Below are 18,321 nucleotides of genomic sequence, written 5' to 3'. Positions count from 1 at the left end.
TTTCAACTTGCATTTTCCTTTTTCTTTTTTATATACCCTTAATATTTACCTGAATATTATATAATAATGCATGGCAAATTTTTATGACATAGATAAAAGAGAAAATCCAATCTGGGCGACTTTTTAGTTGACTGTGATAACTTATCAAACTAATTGAGTTTACAACACAACAATAAATATATAGTACAGAACTGTACACGTGTACATACTTGTACATGCGTATGATTTCATATCGCCATATTATGAATGAACGCCTCTTGTTTTGAGTAATTACACATACTACATATACATACATACATATTTACTTTGCATTGTAAGCAATTTTTTTAACTGTCAACAAACTGTAATTGAGACTGAATAAGCAAAATAATATTAATTTAATACAAAAGATTTAGTTTTACAAATAAGGTAACTTTCAGTGCAGGCGCGACTCAATATTAATTTATCGGAGCAGATTGAAAGAGTTTGGTAAACATAAAAATTGAGAGTGCCATTATTGAGTTCAAGTTTGCTCAAACAATATTTAGTAATAGACTAGAGGTGTCGCCAATTTATCCATGTTTAGTATTAAAACAGTGACAGTAACTGTGTTTTATCTCAACCGTAGGGTCAATAATATATTCATTCACACAGTTTATCAAACTAACTGACCTAATTGGGCCAACTTTTTAAAGAAATTTTGCACACATCTTCTAAGCTGCCTTAGGGTACTTGTGTTATCTATTATGAAATTATATTTGTAAGCTGAGGAATGAGGGCTATTGAGAGCCGTGAATCGTAAGGAGGGAGCTAGGACTATGACGAGTCAATGACGTTAAAAAACACCAGGAGTTCCAGTCACGGCAGAGGAACGGATAAGAGTGTAACGATTTATATCATTTTTAGTAATCATGTTCGCAGTCTAACTAATACCAGAATATTTCATTGGAAATATATTTTTTAGATTTTTTATCGCATAGTTTTGAAGCAAAGGAGTTTTCTATAAAAATTCGGTGTTGAAGAGAGATCAGAAAAAATCTATAATAACTGCCCAAATGGTCTGATTTTACTCACTATTCCCAGAATGACCAATAATAAATTGTTTTAAATTTAGTAAAATAACTTAAATTATTCCATATGTACTGTATGAAACTGAGCAAAGTACCGAACCGATTTTATCAATATTTTACATCAGATTTAATTATTGTGAGAAAAACACTTTGAGTTCATTAAGATTTCTGGCAAAATAACTGATCATTTTATATAAAGCCAGCTATAGGCAAAGAGTTCTTAATGGCACATGATGGACTTGAAATATGTACATATGTGTTCAGATGCTGATAATTTTTATTTCGACATATTCATTGAGCTCGTTTTATCTGTTACAAAATTAACGAATCTGACTTTAAAATAGTAGTAGTAGTAGGAAATAAACATGGTTGTAGCGGCCTAATTTTTAAACAGTATCATAAAGAAAAGTGAAAAATGTCATATACCCAAATTGGTTCAATTTGGTTGAGAGGTTGCTGAATTGCTATGGCGTTTCAACTACAAGAGGGTCTATTAAATAATTATGATAGATAGAAGGCCGCAAAACGATTTTTTCTGCATATTTTCAGAATTTCTGACAAAACTTCTAAATTTATTGATCCAAAATTTCATATATATTATGGTATCGAAGGTATAAGCAAAATAATTTTTTTTGATAAAATTGTTTCTTGACCAAAGTTTAGGCTTTAAATTGGTTATAAAAAAAAAATATCGGTGCTAAACAATTTTGGATTAATTTATAAAAAATTATATTTAAGAAGCTCGTCTTAAAATTTAAGACTAATCAGTTAAGTCGTTTTCGAGTGACCAACATTACTCGACACACCATTTGGGAAAAATGCGTTTAAAGTTAGACCTTGTACTTCAAAACACTCTGAAGCGCCTTTTCAAATTTGCGTGTAACTTCGAAAATATTCAGCGAAACTATATGAAATTTTTTGTGTATATTCACAAACATATTTACATTGAGAAAATAAATAAAATCGATTTTTTGAAAATTCAAACAGTATAAGGGGTTAACCAAGTTTTGAATGGGAGGCCTTTGCCCTGCTTTATAGGTACTAGTAGAAGTAAATTTTTGTTGCAATTTTACCAAAAATATTCCAAAAACAAATTATAAAAATTTCTCAGCATTATTTTTTGAATTTCTACATATTAGCGATTTTAATGGTATGGTCTCAAAAAATTTTTTGTTCTGTTCCAGAAAACAAATTTTAGGAACTTTACGCACCTGACTTTGAAATTAGTTCCATATGCCCCAATGTACTACTATAATCTCTTATACGAACCAAGTTCTGTCACATATACAATATATATATATGTATACAATTAACTAATAATGAGTAAAAATTAATAAGTTTACCCTATGAAATATATTGCTCATGTAACTTTTTTAATTCGTGCCAGGAATCGTATTTCTTTAGTAACAATTTTCACACCATTAAAAAATTGTAAAACTCCTCTTGGGACATATTGCACGTGAGTGTAAAAATCAGCTGTGGTGTCATATACATATATGTATGCTTATGTTACATATTCAAATATGTGTGTGCAACATCACATGTTCAGAAGGTGCATGTGTGCCGGCGCGCACGTTTACTGCACGATTGCAACATGCTCATACATACACACAAACAAACGTGAGTTTATACATACATCTTATGTATTTCTAATTTCTTTCTTACTCGATTCAATTTTTATGAATTTATGTGCGCAACGCGGTGCTATTTTTAGCCGCTCACGCTGTTGAGCACACGCTGTCACTGTTTCAAATGTAATTTAATATGAAATGCGGTCTTACCTTCCCTAAGTGGGCAACACGTGTGTGTTTGCTGTAGTTTACGCTCGTGTTTGCATAACTTCCTCGGAGTTTTACGCAACAGGCTGCAAAATACATACAAACATACATATTATATGGGTCCAAGCTCAAGTGATTACTTTTTAGGAGGTCTTTTTTTGTTCCCCGAGTTCCTTTTTTCCATTTCCGCTTTTTGTGTAATTATCGCGTTAGTCTTAGTCCCAAAAGGAAGCCGTAAGCCGGTACTTTAAGCAGTTAAGCGATTACATGGGTTTCCTCGGGTAAAAAACAGCCCTTTTTCAACATTTTTTTCTCATATAAAAAATGAAATATTTTATTCTAATTTTTATTGTTACATACATACATAACAATTATCAAAGAAATTCTAAACATTTTAGAAAAAATATTTTAGATTCGGCAGTTGCGACGCCATTACCGGTGACCCCTCGGAAAAGAGATGTGCCTGCAATGGCAGGATAACTCCTTACAGGATCATCTAAAATGAAAAAATACGTGTTTAGTTAAAACCTTAACTTAGAACTTGGACGAAGAAAAAAAACTGAAAATTGGATTTTTGGTAGATATTTTTACAAAAAAAATTAAAATTTCAGTGAAAATTTCGCCACATTTTTTTTTTAAATAGTTCTAATCGAAAAAAACCTTCGTCCAAGTCTTTAAGAATTGTATGTCAAATAGCTGTGTAAAATTTCAACAAGATCGGTTAAATAGCTCTCGAGAAATCACGCAAACCGACTTCAAAAACACAGTTTCGAGAAAAACGCGTTTAAAGACACCGCACTTAGCCTAGCTAGCCACGAGCGCACAAGTTCTTAAGGCCTTATCTCCGAAAATATTACCCGGATCTACTTGAAAATTTAGGATAATTTTTTTTAAGGTGTTTTAGAATTCAATGAAATAATAAAAAAATCGAGTTGAAACCCGTAAACCCATGAAACCCCTTAAGTATTTCGTGGAATACAATTTCCGCTTACGCCTTCAATTAGTCGGTTTCAGTGAACTCTCAATCGCTTTGGATAACCTTTGTAAAGTGGCCTGAGAAACAGCTAATAAATCAGTTCTTAATTTTTCGCCTATCGAGCCAGCTTCGATACGGCGCAATTATATACCAGCTCCCTTGAGAGGCAACATAACAAATTGGATAATGTTTCGCTTCAAAAAGCAGTCCTAGCACTCATCTAGATGGGATACACTTCTTTGATCTAATGCGGCTTTGTTATTATTCGTAGGCCCATTTTCACTCATGGATATATCTAACTGCAAATCCGAGTTTTTGTAGTAATATTCTCTAGGATGAAATGAGAACTTAATAAATAAGTTCACTTGGTTAGAAGAAATGTGAAGGGACGGAAAAGGCTTCTGCTACGTTCTAAGTATACTTGTACCACTATCCTATTTTCAGACCCAGAATATAATTCATCTTCACTGTAGAGGCAAACATAAATCAAAATTGGTTCAACTTGGTCGAGAGGTAACTGAGTTGCAATGGCATTTCACATGCATTGAGAACAAAACACTAGTTTTCTTTAAAAGTAGCGGTAGTTTTTGGTGTAATTTTAACAATTATATTCAAAAATAAATTTAAAAAATTTCTTAGCAAAACATTTTCAAACTGCAACCACTATATACCAATTTGGAAAAAATATATCCCGCGTGGGACACTAACTCTGCTCTATTCTGATAATCGGAGTCATTTAGAAGTTCCTAGTTTTGTCCACAGTTACGCTAGAAACAATTTTTTCAAACTTTCATATTTCATTTCGTTTTACAACAACTCATTGTGAGAAAAATTTTCCATAAATCTTCCAAATGCATGTATTTTATATGTGTATTGATTTGATTTGTTAGAATACCCAATAATTATGTTTTATGCTTTATAAATAAGTCAGTGTAATATAAACGCCCTTTGAATTAGAGTAGTTGGTGAAAATATTCTAAGTTGTTTTGGGAATGCATCAGCAGTGCATGCGAGTATATCTGTCCAACATATTTAGACTATTACACAGTATCAGCTGAGCACAAAAACATATGACGCCTATTCGATTGCGCTGAGAGTTGATAGCGTTATGGCGCTCTCGCTTATCGCTAACAATAGATTAGGGTTACCAGGTGTGCAATAGAATTGAAAATTATAGTGCAACTATTTACCATATTTTGCATATTACTTCTTTTTATTATCAAAGAAATTTGATAGTTTTGTATAATATAGACTTACCGTTGGATCTGTAAACAATAGGGTGAGTCAAAAAGTAAAAAAACGAATTCATGAGTTAAAATTAACATATATACAGAGAAAAATATCCTTAATAGGAAAAATTTTAAGAATTAATTTCAAAAGACGTTGATGAAGTTTGAAGTTAAAAAATTTATTAAAATATCATAATTTCATTAAAAATGTCTTAACTTTAAAAAATTTTATATTTACGATGTATAAAAAATTTAGAACTAAATAATTGTTAAACTAAAAATTTTTCAACTAAACAATTTTTTACCTAAAAAAATTTTGAAATAAAAAATTTTAAACTAAAAAATTTGGAACTAAAAAAATTTAGAAAAAAAATTTTGAACTAAAAAATTTTAAACTAAAAATTTTTTAACCAATAAAGTTTTGGAATAAAAAAATTTTGAACTAAAACATTTCAAATTTTGAACTAAAAAAATTTTTTTCAACTAAAAGAACTCACAATGGAAAAATTCTTTCTTAAAGCGTTAAACATTTAAGGTATTTTTTATTGAAATTATTTTTTTTACATATTTATAATGGCACCTTTCAACACCTAAAATAGTTTTCTGCAAGTATAGTCTTTCCCCTCTAAACAGTTTTTTTAAATTCGAATTCGAATTCGTCAGGCAAATTTTGGGCTCCCCCTAATGCCAGTAAATAAATCTTTAATAAATTTTTGGTTTTCGTTTTTATATTTATACATTTTTTATCAAATTAAATTAAAATAATTGCAATAAATTTAAATTTTTCTGCACCTTTAAGTTAGCAAAATCTTTAAAGAAGATGGCAACTCTATCACACAAACTCAATCAAAGTGTCCACTACAGCAGTTTAGTGCTCTGTTTTTCTTTTAATGTCTTATTACAATTTTTTGTTTTTGTTTTTGAATTTTTTTTTGTTTTTGCTCAGTCATCCACTGTCCGCTGACTGCTGTTATCAGCAGTAAAGAGGATCTCGCTCGCAAACAATATTCAATCACTGCGCAGCGTATTTGTGGACGCGCCGCTGAGCACTTCGTCTGTCCAATTCAGTTTATGCACGAATTTTCAACGCGCACGTGGTGTTCATACGGTCGAAATTTTAAAATTTTAATTTTTCGTCTGCGAGTTCGTTTTTATGGCACTAATAAATTAAAAATTAAAAATTACAAATATATATATTATATAAAATAAATTAATATAAACAAGAATATCAGCGCTAAAAAAATATATATATATAAAAGTGACCAGCGCAGTGTGAATGTGTTAACAATTTGATAGGTAATAAACAAGATTTAATATAAAGTTCATAAAAACTTGGTTGCACACAAAAATTAAAAATAAACAAACTGAAATAGAAACAAAAATAAATAAATGAAATTTAATAGAAATAGAAATAAAAAAAATAAATAAATAAAATGTAATAGCAATGAAAAAAACACCGATTCCGCGTAGTCGCTGTGCATAGCTGCGATCGTTGCAGTGCTATTTTTAAAAAAATATCTACAACTCGTGCAATTTCTGTTGGCGCCTTTTGTATACTTTTGTTGTTGTTGTTTTACATTTATATTTATTTCGATCTTTTTAGTCACACTGCTGCTGTGAAAAGCGCTATTTTTGATTTGTGTTTTTCTCTGTTGAAAATTGTCTCGCTTTTTTACATTGTTGTACCACATTCGACCGCCAACGCGTGCTGGTTGACACCAACGCCAAAAGTAAACACCAAAAAAATATTAATATTTTTTGCGCGCCATTATCTAAAGCGAGTAAACTAGCAATGCATGCTTAATGGTTTCCAATAGGTACATATCTACTTAATAAAATCGCTTTTATTGATACTAGTTTGATAGTAACTAGATTTGCACTAGTTGTGTGGTAGCTAGTTGATTAATGACTTTATGAATAAGATGGGAATACATAATCATATTAATAATAGCATTTCCTGTTAGCTCAGAAATATCGGTTAGCTTTTTTTATTTATTTATTTTTTAATTTATTTATTTATTTTATTTATTTTTTTTTATTTTTATTTCATTTTTTTCGCTTATTATTCTAAAATCATGCTTCTTCAATTGGGTAAAATACATATTTTATTGAAACAAATCAGTGCCAACTGTGAATTAGAAAATCAGCACAATTCTTATCAGTTAGTTGGTGCTGAAATCGAGACTCGAAAATTTGCAGTTTGCCATTTAATACAAATTCGAATCGGATTTCACTTATTATATTTTATTAAATAAATAATAACAAAATAATCTAGTATTTGTCATAATTTACCTTTTGTTCTATCGATGGTTGTTTGTACCATATTAAGCTAACCAAGATAGATGGATTGTCAATAGCGAAATGATCAGCACGATTGAGCTGATTATCAAATCCTTAGCAGTCGAAGAAGGTTGGCAAAGTGGAACCAGTCTATATACTGACAAAATAATTACATAATTATCGGAATCGCCTATATCGGATTATTATAGCATACAGCTATCATACGAAAAAAGTTTTAAATGTTGCCCAAAGCAATGCTTTAATTTTCGTTAAAATTGTTCAAATCGTATGCGACTTGCAAGTCATTAAAAACTACCCCTGTAAGGAACCGCATTTGCGTTATTTTAGGGTGACGTTCAATTTTCCGAATTCACAGCCTGTCCATAAGTCTGGCCGTTCATCTGCCGAACCTCTCATTCTCCCATCTTAAGTTCTATGTTGTTATTGTATCTTACTATATTTGTTCTATTGCGCTCTTGTTATTTCGGATGTTTTCTTTAGCTCCCACAGTTTTTTCCTTTCGTATGCCAGAAGATCAATTGATGCATTAACGTTTATAACTGATATTGCATCACCTGACTCTGTTCATTAGGCTGATGCTGCTCTGAGGGCTGCAGTGAGGTGCGGCTTGTACACTTTTAATGATGCATTTTATTGCTCCTGGAGTGGATCCGCCGGATCTAAAGCCGTGTTGTCTAGGGTAGAGTCCTTCAGCTCTGTTGGTAGTTACTTTGAGGCTGGGTTTAAGTAGCCTTCCTTTATAGCATATAGCTGCCATAGCAACTAACCGATCAACACCAAGTTCTTGTAATAATTTTTATTTGTGAAGGGTATTATTATTGCTTCGATGCAATCGAAGTTAGCGTTTTTTCTTGTTTGTCTTGTAAACAACTTCACCAATATGATTTGATTTGATTTGATTTGATTTGATTTGATTTGATTTGATTTGATTTGATTTGATTTGATTTGATTTGATTTGATTTGATTTGATTTGATTTGATTTGATTTGATTTGATTTGATTTGATTTGATTTGATTTGATTTGATTTGATTTGATTTGATTTGATTTGATTTGATTTGATTTGATTTGATTTGATTTGATTTGATTTGATTTGATTTGATTTGATTTGATTTGATTTGATTTGATTTGATTTGATTTGATTTGATTTGATTTGATTTGATTTGATTTGATTTGATTTGATTTGATTTGATTTGATTTGATTTGATTTGATTTGATTTGATTTGATTTGATTTGATTTGATTTGATTTGATTTGATTTGATTTGATTTGATTTGATTTGATTTGATTTGATTTGATTTGATTTGATTTGATTTGATTTGATTTGATTTGATTTGATTTGATTTGATTTGATTTGATTTGATTTGATTTGATTTGATTTGATTTGATTTGATTTGATTTGATTTGATTTGATTTGATTTGATTTGATTTGATTTGATTTGATTTGATTTGATTTGATTTGATTTGATTTGATTTGATTTGTTTATAACAACAGACTGAAAAGAAGAAGATCATTTGCACTCTCTGTGAAAACAACAAAATTAAGTACAGCATATAAAATATAATCCAACAATTTTAATGTAAACCATTTTCTCAAATTGAATACAATGTAACCTAAAAATATAAAAATATTTTATAATAAAAAATAAAAAATAAAAATAAAAATATCAATGAAAAAGTTCAGCAAAATTGCTATCACGAGAGTCAAAAGATATCAATAATATATAATAAACAAAAGCAAAACAGAAAGTTAATCGAATAACAAACATTTCAATCTGTGCAAATAATCCAAACAACAACAAATAGAAAATACAAAAACAAATTAACCAATATACAAGCGAAGGCAATTTAATATTTTGTTGTCGCTTTTTGTTTAAATTGCAAATTTATTATTTTATTTATTTGTTTTTGGCAATTTGTTGTAGCATCGGATTTGCTGCATTTTTGTTGTTATGCCCGCTCGCCGGCTGTCATGTGAAAAATCTATTTCACCCCATTAAATCGCATGTAGGAAGCAACATACAAATACATGTGGATATACCTATGAATGGGCGCCGATACTTATATATAGAATAAACATTCATATATGGTTTTGTAGTGCAACTATGTAGTGACCATGCGTAGTCAATCAAAATCGCTCATACGCCAATCAGCACCATCGTCCGCAGCACTGTGGGTCACACGCCACGCTTTGTTTGCGCTGCGACACGTTTAAGTGGCGCTAAAATACAACCTTTCTTTTGTAGATATACAACATATGTTTTGTGATTTTTTTTTTGCTTGTCGCGTTTGGTGCTCTCAACTGCGGCGTTCTCTTATTTGTTTTTTTTTTATTTTTATCTTTTATTTGTGTTTATCAACAGAAAAATATCACACCTTTTTTTATTGCCTGACGCTTCAGTGTTAATTTGTTTTATTATTTAGCGTATTTGGTTAATATATTGTACACACTCTTTTGTATTGCTAAAATTAGTACTTAACTACTTTGATACATATTAAACTGCCAAAAATGTATTATAGCAAGTGTCATATGCAACATTTTAAAATATTTATATTTAATACATGAAATTCTCATATTCTTATCATATTTTGTTTTTTGTGGGTGGGGGGATAGAAAATACTTAGCGCATCATCAGTTCTGTCGTCACAGCAACGAATGGTATGTGCCATTTGCAGGTCACTAAAAATCCCCTCTAAGGAAAGGTCGCCCACTTTGGAGCCACATTTGCATTACTTCAGGTCTCTTCGCCTTTTCCCATTCTGTGGAGTTTTTTTTTGAAGTACCCGTGACCATATAACAGCTGAGTTGCGTAAAAGTCGATTTCTCCGAATTTACAGTTTACCTTACGCCGGTTTCCTTTTTAAGCTCATCTGCCCAGATCTGAGCTCCGTATAATAGGACACTGATTGTCATCGACATTGGGAGCTTTCTCTTTACTTCGCTGGGCCCACAATGTTGGCCATTTGTTGGGAAGTGACTTAAGCTGCCTTTCCTGCGGCATGCTGAATTTCCACCTAGAAGTTTAATCAGGGCTCCAGTCTTATGGTTAGGTAGTGTACTGATTTTTGGTCTCATATTATTATTAAAGCTACAAAAAGTAAAAATTTATTACTAAAAGTATGACGCCTACGATTTGTTATTACAGAGATAATATTCCCATTGTTGACATTAGGTATGTTCTAGCCAGATAAAAGGATTTGATCCATATTTATATAACTCTATGTTCTCATGAGCTAAACGAGGTAATACTTTTATGAAACTAACTAGACTAGACACTGCCTTTTAAAAGTCATAATGTTCTTTTTCTCTCTATGGATTTGGAATTGAATATGAGTTACCAACTCTTTTGACCAAACGGTCAAATTTCTGCTATAATAAAGTTCGATAAACTTCTCCTATAAGAAGGAGCTCTACTCAAGACCTATGTTTATCAAATTTATGGTGAATACATTCGAGGTCGTAGATCACTGCAAATATGTATTTCGTCCAAAATCAGTTATTCCTCCGAAAACAATTGATGCTGTCTTCAAACTGATAGCGCAAGATTGGCATGAGACTCATTTTAAGATTAGGACAACTAATTAGTGATGAGCACACATTCAATATCGCATAAACATTTGATTGTAAAAAATGTTTTTCACGTTGGATCCTACACAATTTGTCAATCGCATAAAAACGGCTCCTGTCAATTGGTGACAGGTGATAAATTGTAGATTTATGCATATGAGCCTGAAAACAAATAACAGTTGATTGCTTGGGTCAACAAAAGTTGTTCCCGCTCGAAACACTTACAAGAAAATGGTTGCCTGCTTTTTTGAAGAAACTGATTATGATGCAACTAGTGGTATGAAAAAGCACTGAGCAGTAAACTCGGAGTGGTATACAACTATTTTTTCCCGGTTCTGTTTCAAAATATCAAAAACAAACTACCGAATACGTCCACTTTTCACCACGATAATGCGAGCTCTCGCACATCGACTGAAACAACTGCATTTTTGAGCCCTTTAAACTCCGATTTGATGAGTTATCCACCGTAAAGTCCAGAGTTGGTATTGAATGACTTATTTCGTACGTAAAAAAAAAAACTACGAGGTCAACGTTTTTCGCCACCGTAAGAGGAGGTTGATGCATTTAGAATACATGTTTTGGAGATACATAAATTAGAACGGCAAAAGTGCTTTGAGAATTGGTTCAAGCGCACGCAAAATTGTAGAGACCTTAATGGAGATTTTTTTTTAAATTTATAAAGCGATTTTCGATTATTAATACTTGTGACTGTTTTTCAATCCCGAAGTATAAAAGATATAAATTATATACAAGAGTGAAAATTCGCTAAAGATCGATACATTTTTTATTGTTCTACGAAGAGAATTACAACGAAAATTCGAAAAACTGTTCAAGAAATTACAAAATATTTCATTTGTTTCAAACAATAATAAAATTGAATCAGCAACGATTATCCAGATACCTTAGCTGTATTCGATTCGCCATTTCTCTGCTCGCTTCAGTTCGCTTGTCAAAAAACATTACATGTTAAAGCAACAGCAAAATTATCGAGTTGAATTAGTGCAACAACATACTATATGTGGATGCCTCATTAAATTGGTATATCTGCTATTTAGTTTCGTTACACGTTTTCTTAGCCAAAAGGCTGTTTGCGATAACTCGTGTGGCACATACATATACATCGACATTATTTTTGTATCCGGTTTTATTTAAATGTCATATATATTTAAATAGCTTACAATTATATATATACTAAATACTATACATATAATTTTTGTGACATTGAAATGTACTAAATTTGTATTTTGCTGGCAATGAACTGTGAAAATCTCACTGAATGCACTTTGTGAATTTCTACTCTCAAATTTTAAAATAAATATACACCTGCATAAATATAAACCTATTTTTATACTTATAAATACACTTGTTTGTTTAACTGCATATACATATGTATATATACCCGATAATTACGCTTAGAAAATGGGCCAAAGTGAATTGCAAGTAAACAAAGAAAAAATTTACGAAATGTATGCAGGGAAGCAACCTCAGCAACAAACAAAGAAAGTAAATTAAAAAAACCAAAAAAAAAATACGTCGAACCTCTTCGTAAAATCAACTAAACAAACAGTTTAAATTAATTAGCAGATTAGATGAAAATCGCTCAAAATTTGTTTACTTGGGCGCATATATACCCGAGTATTCAAAATATTGTTCAGTATTATGTATCATGAGATTTATTAGAAGCAAAATTATGCTGATAAATATCGTTTTTGGTTTGACGCTCGTACTTACGATATTAGTTTCCACATTTCAAAAAGGTTAAAGGCATGATTTTTCTTCTCTTTCAGTTGCTGTCGCCTCTCTTCGAATACTTCCTGCTTTCCTCAAAGCCCATGCAACCACCTTGACAACAAGTGTCCTCCAAAAACTTCCGGCTGATATACAATATGTAAGTAAAATTGTGGCCACTTAATTAATACGGAATGAGAAAAATTTGATCCTAGCAGATAAGGTTTAAGATAAATAACTATACACATTTCCTGAAAACAATGTTTTGTATAATTTTGAACAAAGAAAGATTAGGCCTATCCAGAGTACTCAAACATATGTTTATACCCTGAACAGGGTATACATATTAAGTTTTCCACGAAATTTGTATCACCTAGAAGGAAGCGTCGGAGACCCCATAAAGTATGTATATATATAAATGATCAGTATGTTGAGCTGAGTCGATTTAACCATGTCCGTCTGTCTATCTGTCTGTCCATCCGTCCGTCCGTCCGTCCGTCCGTCCGTCTGTCTGTATATATACGAACAAGTCCCCCAGTTTTTAAGCTATCGTTTTGAAATTTTGCAAAAGGCATTTTCTCTTCAAGAAGCTACTCATTTGTCGGAACGCCCGATATCGGACCACTATAAAATATAGCTGCCATACAAACTGAACGATCGGAATCAAGTACTTGTATGGAAAACTTTTGCATTTCACAAGATCTGTTCACGAAATTTGGTATGAGTTATTGTTTATAGAAATATTGTAATATCGAAAGAAATTGTTTACATCGGCTCACTATAGCATATAGCTGCCATACAAACCGAACGATCGGAAACTAGGGCTTGTATGGAAAACTTTCGCATTTGACGTGGTATCTTCACGAAATTTTACATGGATTATTGCTTTAGATAATAACATAATTTCAGAAAAAATTGTTCAGATCGGATTACTATAGCATATAGCTTCCATACAAATTGCACACATAGTTACCAAAAAAAAATACACCTGTGAAGGGTATATTAGCTTCGGTAAAGCCGAAGTTAACATTTTGATAATAAACTGGTCGAAGAGCTTACTATTGTTAAAGGTACTTAGTATGAAGAAGGCGTTTCATACCCAAAATATCCACCCAAATCATTCTAACTTTCTCTAACACTAGACTAACGATTTTTAAGCACCATATCCTTCACTTTCTAAATATTTTCATTATTTGAAGAGGACAAATAATTAGTTCCGAAGTTAGAAGTTCAAGTTCACCAGGAGACAAAAATTCATAAAATTTGAAGTTTCTTACAGGGTATGTTTGCAATTAGCTTGTTGACAAACAGTTGCATCTAAGAGCAATGTCATTTTGTTTACCCTAAACAAAAGGTGAAAGAACTCGAAAAATATTTGTTTACGATTTTATCGTACCTGCAAATTTCAATCTATTATTGTCAATAAAAGCAAAGCGTTTTAGATCCTCTATCTACATTATTATAGCATTTGCAAGTTGACTAAATAAATGCTGACTAATGACTCATTCAAAATATAAATGATTTAAATGATTATCTTTTGTCTATTTTGATATGTTTATATTTATTTTGCAATAACATTAATATTTCGTGATACTTAGGTTAATGCTATGCATCTCTAGTATAAAGTCAAGGGGAAGTTGGAACTTCTTTACATCAGGAATATGGAGGCCAAGGGAAATATTGACCGGATTCAACCTATTTTTAACAGATGGGCATTATATTGTCAATCCCGACTAAATATATATTGGAATGAGCGATATTTTCCGCAAAAAGGCAGCCATACGCACTGTAGCCCACACATTCTATATGTGGGGGCTTGAAAAGTTATTGTCCCTACTTTTCAGATTTCCACCGGTCTCGTCATTCTAGTCATTTTTATATATACATATAAATATATATTAAACCTGATTAGTTTTAGGCGATACAAACAACTATTAGGTGAACAAAACTATTATACTCTGTAGCAACATGGTGCCAGAGTATAACTGGTATTAGGCATAAGTCATACACACTACATACGTATAAAATTTGCATACGTTACTGATACGTCAGCAGTTCTTGATGTTTATTTATTATTATTCCTTATTTAGTTAAAATGATAGTAAATATGACGCATATTAATGAGGTCAAATTTCGACAGCAGATTATATTCCATTCTGGATTTATGGGTAGTCTACGTAATCGCTGGTCGAACTGACAATAGATATATAAATATTTTGAGGTTTATATTAAGAGATCTATATACAATTAACTTGCATAAATCAATCATTACGTGAAAATTTATGTAATTTAATAGCAACTATAATGAAGTCGCTTGGGATTCTAAAATAATAAGATAACTCTTTCAGTCGTTGAGCTCTTTTACTACTAAGATTTATTTTTGTTCTTGGAATTATTATAATGAAAACGAACTCAACATATGTTATGTACAGGTTATCGGAATTATGAAATAAGATTTTTATCCGATTTTAGATTAATTGGATTAACAGGTTCGATTGCCGAAGAAATTGATATCATTACTTGGTTTATTTAAAACTGTGTTCATCATCTAAATTCGTCTCTTATTTTAAAGGTATAAGAGGTCAACACCAATATCGAAAAAAATAGAATTTTCGCTTAGAAAAATGCTGGCCTGACTTTTATCATCTGTTATATAGTTTGGACCAAAAATTGTTACACGAGGCTTATATTGAAATAAGAGGCCAACGTGAATGATCTTCATATTTTTAAATTTTTGACTATAATTATTGATGACTTTCAATAAGATGAAACAAATATTGATCGATCCATTGGTTTAGTTAAACACTCTGTATATTGCTGTAGACTGTTGTAATAATAAGATAAATATTCATTTTAAGACGCCAAATCGATTATAAAAATCTTTTTTAACATTCAGTCTTTCACTATTTTTCCATTAATTGTTGTGAAATCACTTTATTCAGGAAATGTTTTCAGATATAACATTACTCAAAATTAAAAAAAACACACAAAATCTCGAACAGCCGTAGACAAAATTGGACTATGGTCATGGTGCTGCCCTAATCAAAGTTAACTCACACGCCTCAGACCCTGCTGGACCGATTTCAGAAAAATTCTGTACATAATATTATTTTAATACTTTTATGTCACAGTGTGCAAATGGGTGAACTCAGACTATAGCCAGACCTACTTCCCATATAACAGAATTTTAAATTCCTTTTGATTCTTTCACATTCCGGTATTCCGGTATACAATTCAAGAAGCAATTAATATAACGCGACAAAATTTTGCACTAGTCCTTTGAAAAACTGTCCAAATCTAACTAAAACAGCTCAAACCCCTATGTACCGAATATGCGAACGCCATTACCTATAGTAGACTTTTGACAGAAAATATCGGTCCATGTGTGAGATATATTATTGAAATTTAGAAAAAAATCGTTCCTGTTAGTATGTCTATGTGTAAAAAATGGGTTGATTCGGATCAATACTTCTTTCAGCCCCCATATACATAACATAAAGATTTTCGAACCTCTGGATGACTTTATACCGCATATATCGGCCAACATGTGAGTTATCTCAATGAAAGTTACAGAAGATATTTAACTCATATTAGTTTATCTACTTGTATTATACATGTGGGTATAATTGGGCGAAAGCTTAATCGAACCCCCATGTAGCCAATTTGAGTATATTCAAACATCCGGTTGACTTTACTCTATATACACACTGTCAAGAAAGTATCGGGAATTCTTCTTATCTCCCGCTTATATGGAAGACAGGTACATTTTTGTCCTAAGTTGGTACAACTGTTCTTAATTATGATGGCAAAAATTAGTGCGATCTGTCTACCAGTGTGTTTATAGCAGCTGTTTTTGTCAGTCGGCCACAGTAGTGTTTGTCGAATTTTACAAAAATTTTTAACGTATTCGTCTTAAATTTTGAACAAACACTCAACAAGTATCATTGAGCAAGCACCGTATTCATCTAATTTACCTTCGTGTAACTGCTGGCTATTTAGCAAATTCACAGACCTCAAAACAAATTCGACGCGAGAGCTGAAGGCAATCCCGGAAAATGCCTATAAAAAATGTTTTGACGATTGGAAGAAGCGTTGGCACATGTGGATCACTTCAAATGGATGTTACTTTGAAGGCGATTAATTCATGATTTTATGTGAGGAAGCTTGATGAAACCTTGGGAGTTTTATCTGTATCTTAATTGCATTTACTCTTGGTTAAAATAGATAGAAATCTAGTCAATACTAGCCCAATTACCATATCCTACTTAGAATTATTTTCGTTATTCTAACAAATTTCATGCTGAATATGTCAATCAGGGAGTTTTATTTATAATTATAGGAAATTGCTTCAAATTAATGCGATCAGCCGTCCTTTTTTCTGCCCCCAATACTCCTCATATAATGGATTCCGTCTTTCCACTAGCATTTATACCGTTCAGGTTGATCAAAATGTGTGATATTTTAATGAAACTAAATGGATAAGATATGTACACCTTGGTCTGAACCTTATATCCCTAATATAATGAATTACGATGCTCTGATTGACGTTTTCCACACTGACTCAATATAATAAATTTAGCCCTCTGGGTCGACTTAATAATACATATTTCAGTTGAAAGTTTTCGAAATAATTTTAGCTGACGCAAACTAAAAAATAGCAACAAAACTAAGTCTAAGTTTATGGCCTTCAATATAAGTACAGAAAATAACGTATTTAATTGAATTTTATTCACCATTTCTTCGAATAATGGATGCTTAAAAGCAACATGTTTTTACTTTAATACAAAGTTTTGCCATAACCTAAAGGATTGATTCCTGCAAGTTGCAAGAGTATAAAATGTTCGCTTACACCCGAAATTTCCCTTCTTTTCTTGTTTCTCATATTTTTTTTTTAATATTATTATTAAATTTTTAATTGTTTTATTATACTTTATTATTGATATTCATTGCAGTTGCATGCATACATAATGTTTATCATCAAACTATGTCCATTTACCACACTAGTGCAAAGTTCAGTAAAGTGTGATAAAATTTGTTGATATTCAACATGGAACTAGTGCATCATTCAGTCAACATTTCGAAACATGATACTTGTATTACAAATTGTTTTCTTCAGCTAAGAACATACACACTTACTTACACATGTATGTATGAGTAATCTATTAACAACAACATGAATGATACATATGTATATATGTATGTTCGAGTATTTAATAGATTGCATTGTTTTGTTGTTAGTGGATTGACAAAGGTTTCATGCTTGCTTAGCATTATAACTGTTATTTGTAAGCGAGTACGTACAGCTGTGTTCAAAATAAAAGTATTGTCTTAAATTCAAAGTAAAAAACTTGTTGAAAAATAATATATTTAGCTTCTGTAAAAGTGTACACAAGACTAGGTAAAAGATTCATTACAAATCGATTTTGGATATTAAATCAAACTAGTTTTTTCGAGAGATTTAGTTATAATCAGAAAAAGTAATTTTTCCGTTCGATGTTAGCCTGCTTCTGCACACAACTGTATATGTGTTCGAAACTATAGATAAATACATATGTTTAATGTACATATATATGATATGTATACCTATGTATCTTCGAGAAATTGACTTGCATGCGTGAGCTTGGGCGGAAGCTCAAAATGCTCTTGCTTTAATCACTGCCATAATCAACCATTTACTGCTGTGCGGCATCACTTTG

At 31.5% G+C, this 18,321-nt stretch overlaps 1 protein-coding gene across 3 annotated transcripts in view; it reads left to right on the top strand.

Annotated features, from left to right (window-relative positions):
- Positions 1 to 6,288: 6,288 nt before the first annotated feature.
- LOC120775094 (monocarboxylate transporter 5) overlaps positions 6,289 to 18,321 on the top strand; it is a 49,793-nt gene continuing 37,760 nt past the window's right edge. Inside the window, exons 1-2 of one of the 3 annotated variants that reach the window (XM_040105095.1) lie at positions 6,289 to 6,328; positions 12,685 to 12,785. The gene's annotated coding sequence lies outside the window, so the exon portion shown is untranslated. The remainder of the gene's footprint in view (positions 6,329 to 12,684; positions 12,786 to 18,321) is intronic. The other 2 variants (XM_040105100.1, XM_040105101.1) reach the window with 2 other exon arrangements.

This window comes from Bactrocera tryoni, chromosome 4 (genome assembly GCF_016617805.1).
Source record: "Bactrocera tryoni isolate S06 chromosome 4, CSIRO_BtryS06_freeze2, whole genome shotgun sequence".
Lineage (NCBI taxonomy): Eukaryota > Metazoa > Arthropoda > Insecta > Diptera > Tephritidae > Bactrocera > Bactrocera tryoni.
Note: the sequence above shows the minus strand (reverse complement) of the source record. Positions and strands in the feature narration are given on the sequence as shown.